Raw genomic sequence first — 6,366 nt, 5'->3', positions numbered from 1 at the left:
GGAGATCGTCTGTCAGGGCAACCAGAACAGTCTCCGTCCCGTGACCCGGGCGAAAGCCGGACTGGAAGGAATCCAGGACTGAAGCGTCATCCAGAAAGCCCTGTAACTCTGTCGCCACCGCCCTCGCTATCAATTTGCCCAAACAGATTTGTTGCCGAAGGCTTTCACAGCCGGAGTTCATTAGTTGCTGTAGATTTTCCGGGTTGTGTGGCTGTGGTCTTGGCACTGTAGAACCTGCTCTGGTGTGGGGGCCCATTTTATGCTTTTCGTCATTCTTCTAGCCTAGCCAAGGTAATTGCCAAACTGAAGGCGGAACACTTCCCCTTGCCAGTGTCATAGCCCTATATTGACCCAGGAGAGTTTGTTTCTCCAGCCTGTCAGACCTTTCCAGGCGGGTTCACATAAGGTTTCCAGTGGAGGAGGACCTGGTTCACACAGAGGCCCCCTCTTTCACCATGATGTCTGGTCGCTACATCGCACAGTGTGCCTGGTATGTCACTAGCACCGTTGCCTCCTGGGATAGCTGAGGTTCTTAGCTCATCAGCTAGCTACCTGTAAATTGCATTCAGCTAAATGGCTGAGATTTAGTAATTGGGCAGGCTCCGATGGAGTCCATCTTGATTCCTATCCCTTTCAGACATTTTTGAGTATTTGTTGTCTCAGAAATATGCAGGTTTATCGGTATCGTCCTTAAAAGTACACCTGGCAGCTATCTCTACTTTTCCATGACAGGTTGGAGGGTTCCATTGTGTTCTCTGCTTCTCAGCCGAGAGGATTTTTTAAGGGACTGTGCAGTTTATACCCACCGATTTCTCCCCCCTGTACTTACATGGAGCTTGTCTATGGTGTGACGTGCACTTGTGCATAAACTATTTGAACTCCTAGCTATGTGTGATTTGTGTGTTCTGTCACACAGGACTGCATTTTTAGTTGTCATCCCCTTAGTGCATAGAGTGGGGGACTTGTGTGCCCTTCAGTGTGACCAACCTTTCATGAAGTCCATAAGGACAAGGTGGTCCTTCACCCTACTCTGAATCTCCTACTAGAAGTGGTTTCTCCATTCCACCTTTCTCAGGACATAATGCTACCTGTATTTTTTTCCCCAACCCCTGCGTTGCAAGCAAAGCATTGAACACATTAGATGTTAGCAGACCTGTACATGTTATTTGCAACATACAAAGGCGTTTGGGAAGGACCAGGATTTATTTGTATGTCTATGTGGACCAAATAATGGACAAGCCCAGGTTCTGTCTTGCTCTATTTCCCATGGTCTGTCAGACTTACATACTTTCTATCTAAGGTCCCAGGTCCTTTCCTAGCCGAGGCTCACTACACCAAAGCACAGACCTCTTCCGCAGCTTTTCTGAGCAGGATCTCTTTGGATGACATCTGCAGAACTGCCACCTGTTTGACCCCATCCACATTTGTGAAGCACTACATTGATGTAAATTCCAGAAATGGAGTGGCTGTGGAGAAAGTGGTGTTACAGTCAGGGGTTGTCCCCCCCCCCCATCAACCCACACTTGCCTCCTCAGTAAACGAGCCTGCTGTTGTCTCAGACTGCACATAAGCCACAAAGATGAAAACGGGGTTTCACTACTTACCTGTAACTTGCTAACTGAGTGGTCTTCTGTACAGACACACCTTTCCCTCCTTTCCCCACTGTAGGCTGCTCTCACTCCAAGAGCCTGTCTTCTCCGTGGCGGTGAAGGGAAAACTGAGTTAGCTATAAGTACATGTGAATATTTCAACACGGTGTTTTCTGTGTTTATCTAACTTAGCCGTGTTCCCTGTGTGCTTGTTGTTATTCCTCAGTAAACGAGCCTGCTGTTGTCTCAGACTGCACAGAAGCCACAAAGATGAAAACGGGGTTTCACTACTTACCTGTAACTTGTTAACTGTCTTCTGTGCAGACACACCTTTCCCCGCTGTAGGCTGCTCTCACTCCGAGAGCCTGTCTTCTCCGTGGTGGTGAAGGGAGAACTGAATAACAAGTGCTCTCCCCATGTCCATCACATGCCAGTTTGGGTGGGAAACACCAGCCCGAGACAGAGAAGAAGAGGAGGAGGAGGAGGAGGAGATTGGATTTATACCTCTCCCTTCACTCGGAGTCTCAGAGCAGCTTACAAACTCCTTTCCCTTCCCCTCCCCACAACAGACACACCCTGTGAGGTAGAAGAAGAAGAAGAGATTAGATTTATACCCCACCCTTCACTTGGAGTCTCAGAGCGGCTGACAAACTCCTTTCCCTTCCCCTCCCCACAACAGACACCCTGTGAAGTAGGTGGGGCTGAGAGAGCTCTGACAGAAACTGCTCTTTTTCAAGAACAGCTCCGACAGAACTATGGCTTGCCCAAGGTCATCCAGCAGGTGCAAGTGGAGAAGTGGGGAATCAAACCTGGTTCTCCCAGATTAGGGTCCATGCACTTAACCACGACACCAAACTGGTTCAGAGGGGAGATGGGCAATGATCCCTCTAAGCTGTGGAGTCTTGTGAGCAACAATTCTACTTTCTGAGCTCCTGGCATGAAAGTTGTGAGCGAGCGATTTGGATGCTGGAGAAATTACTTTGCTCGGGAGCCCGCCTTCCTGTGCTAGGACAAAAATGTGTGAGCCGGAGGCTAAAAAACTGTGAGCCAGCTCACACCAACTCAGCTTAGAGGGAACATTGGCTCAGATGGGAGCGCTCTGGGTACTTGAAAAATTCTGGATAACTCTGGATTCTTCATCTCCGTGGCTGGCCCGTGTACCTGCACAGAAGACTGCTCAGTGAACAAAAGTTACAAGTAAGTGCAGCCTGTTTTCTCTGTCTTTTTATTTCTTCCTCCTAAATTTATTTATAGCCCCCATTTCTCATTAAGACTCAAGGCAGATTACAATAAAATATAAAAATTTACTCAGAATAACACATCTAATGAAGAAAGTGGTAGTACTAGGATTACAGAACTGTTAAACAATGGAAACGAGTAAATATCCGTGTCAGGGAGTGATTGATAATCAGTGGCTTGGGAGCCACATGTGGCTCTTCGACAGTCCACCTTTGACTCTACTTCCCTACAAGACCTCCTGCACCCCGAAGAACTGCTCTCAAGGAGTAGAGGACCTTCTGGAATAGCATCCAGTGAGACATAAAGAACAAAATACTTTATGCATGTACCTGGCTTTCTTTGAATTTTGACAGAAGAACATTCTTTAGAAGATCACCCATCAATGTGAAAACTACATGATAACTTGGGGAAAGGGCAACACAAATTATTTCTATGAGACATATCTAGGTTACCATATTAAAGAATGTCTTAAATATTGCAATGTCCAGCTTGACGCAAAATGGGTTATTTTGTCTTTACCTACAGTTTGGAAATGAAAGAATGAAAAACAGTCACTTGAAATGAAAGTATCTCTGTTTCAATGGGCCGCATAAGTCAATTGTTAAAGTAGTCTATTTAAATTGTAAATCCTTTTATACATAAAGGGTAGTGTACTAAAATATAAAAATATATAACATCATTGATACTACGGATCAATATGTCTAATTCTAAACATGGCCCCATCTGTGGACACTTAAATCTGGAGATGGGGGCCATAAGCAAACCAAACATCTTTCTACTAAGAAAGGTCCCAAGTTTGCACAAAAAAAACCCTGAAATCTAAAAAAAGGGGAGCGAACCCCACCAATAATAAAAGACAGAGTGTCACCCCCTGATGTGTTTACATCACTTCCGGGTCACATAGGCATGTCGCATTAATTTCCAGGGTTCCTCTCTGCTCCTGGTAAGTGCACCCCCCATCCCCCACCAGCAGCTCCGAGGGACCTGGCAACCCTAGATTTGTGTACATAGGACGAACCAGCAAACTTCTACACAAAAGAATAAACGAAGAGCTGAAAAGGCCCTGGCCCGAGGTGAGACAGATAATAATAATAATACTTTCAATTTATTGATCGCTCTTTCCCACACACCTTCGGGCTCAGAGCGATTTACAGTTACTCTCTGACAATTGGACTAACAATATTCGTGAGGGATAGGGAAGACAACATACAGCATTACACACACATTGCAGCTAGCCGGGGCTTCATCTGCGGGCTGGATCAGTCGTGTTCCGACGGCATGTATTCTTGTCGGATGGCTGATGACGTCAGGGCTTCTTGATGTTGTGCTGCCACACTGCCACCACCTGGCCGACTTGCTCCACTGCAGGGAAGCTGAAACAGCTCTTTCATCTTTCGATCTTGGTGCGCCTGAGAAGTCACACTCGGCAGCTAACACCTTCCCAAAGGGAGTGGTGTGCGCACCCCCTTACGGGTGGTCCCCAATTTATCTACTTGCCGAAGCTTTCGAATTGCTGGGTAGACGATGAGCTACGACAAGGCTTGGTTAGCGGATCATAAAGCCCTTTGGGGCTCATAGAGAGGTGGTCTCACAGATATGCAGGCCCCTGGCTGTATACGGCTTTAAAGGTAAGCGCCAACACCTTGAAATGGATCTGGTACTCAATAGGCAGCCAGTGCAGTTTGTGCAGCACCAGGTGGGTCTGTGTCCGCACAGATGACAAAGTCAACACCCGTGCTGCTGCGTTCTGCACCGGCTGCAACTTCTGGAGCAGAATCAAGGGCAGCGCCATGTAGAGGGAATTACAATAATCCAATCTGGAAGTGGCCATGGCATGGGTCACTGTAGCCAAGTCCCAGGGGGTGAGATATGGGGCCGACTGTCTGATCTGTCTCAGGTGGAAAAAGGCAGACCTGGCAGTGGCGGTGACCTGGGCCTCAATAGTTAGTGAGGCATCCAGGAACAGCCCCAGGCTCTTCATCTTCAAATACTAGCATGACATTTTTCGCTCCAAGCCCTTTCTGTACAATCATTAAATCACAAAGCAGCATGTGGGGGGGGGGATCCAAGGTCTGCAGCAGGAGGAGAGAACTGGCAAAAATCCTCCCACTTCTGTTAGCGGAAATTTACCACAGGACCAAGCCTTTGTCTTGGACAACTGTTTTGGAGATAGCACATAATCTTCGACATGGTCTCTGTGCTTCACACCCATGGGATCTATTGCGCACGAGCTGGATCGATCGGTGCTGTAGCAAGCTCTTTTAACGGATTTTCATGCCCAGTCCCTCGGGCATGCGCAGGAACCCCACCACGCATGCCCAGAGGGGTGGACGTGGACATCCCGCCAGTTCCTTTCTTATCGCCGCGTTGAGTATAGTTTTCTGAGCAGTCAAAGCACTGTCGTTCGTAGTTGTGACACCTGCCCTAGAAAGTCCCTTGTTACCGTTATCACTGCTGCATGGAATGCGACTGTGCAAGTGTCAAAGGCGCTTGTGCAGGCGAACCACGCGTGACCTGCATTCTAAATGCCAGAAGGACGTTTGAGGCTTCTGTTGTCACACTTCCACAGAGACAGAATGAGCTGTATCTTGCATGCCTGGTAATACAAAAGCACAGGAGTATCCTTCAGAGAGAGAGATTGGCCATCACAGTGAAAAATTAATCAATGAAGCAGGCTAGCAGGTGTCTGGAACTTATCACAGAGGCACCAAGTTCAAAGCATTACTCGGTAATACTGTGAGCCCCAGGCAGCCCTGATGAACCAAAATATATTTTTACATTTCTTAGTTAGATAGGTAGACACGCAGTCTTCCTCTATGGCGGCAGAGATCGTTCCCTCTTGTCTCAAATCCCAGTAAGGAAAAAAGTAATATGTTGAGTAGGCTCTGAGATAGTGATAGGCAGGTCGTAGAAGGATAGGTGCAATCAAGACCATACTATAGAAGTCTAGTGCTTGTACTAATCCCCTCCTCCTGTCACCGTTTTAACACGTGCTTGTTTGAACGATAAACAAACATAGAGAATGAAACTGGACCTGAAAAGATCTGATATAATTACGACCTTGGCTATGAAATGCTTCAGTAGCACAAGTTATCTCAGTTCTAACAGAACAGATGCCAAACCGACTGTTTAAGGATCGGACTGGGATTGCCAGAGCACAGCTAACCCAAGGAGCCTATCGGAAGCCAAGAAGGCTCAGTTTTAGATTGTGCCACATCAATTGTACATGAAAAAACACCCATCTCCCAGGGCTATTTTGGGGCAGGAACGCACAGAAACGGAGTTCCAGCTGGCTTCAGAGTTGGCCACACCCACTACAGCTCAAACCTCTGTGCGTGCGTGCGTGGCTACAGAGGGAAGGCCTGGAGAGCAAAAAAAAAAACCCCGGCGACTCCAAGGTGGGCGGGCCGGGGGGGGCTGGAAGGATTGGGGAGGCATTTAAATGCCTCCCCGTGCCTTCTCTGGCCTGTCCAAGGGGGGGCTTGCCCAGGCTCTCCGCAGCCGCGGGGGGCCCGAGCAAGCCAAGGGAAGGCAGGGG

The sequence above is a fragment of the Gekko japonicus genome, unplaced genomic scaffold, assembly GCF_001447785.1.
Source record: "Gekko japonicus isolate JY-2015 unplaced genomic scaffold, Gekko_japonicus_V1.1 scaffold3534, whole genome shotgun sequence".
Classification (NCBI taxonomy): domain Eukaryota; kingdom Metazoa; phylum Chordata; class Lepidosauria; order Squamata; family Gekkonidae; genus Gekko; species Gekko japonicus.
This window is presented reverse-complemented; position numbering follows the sequence as displayed.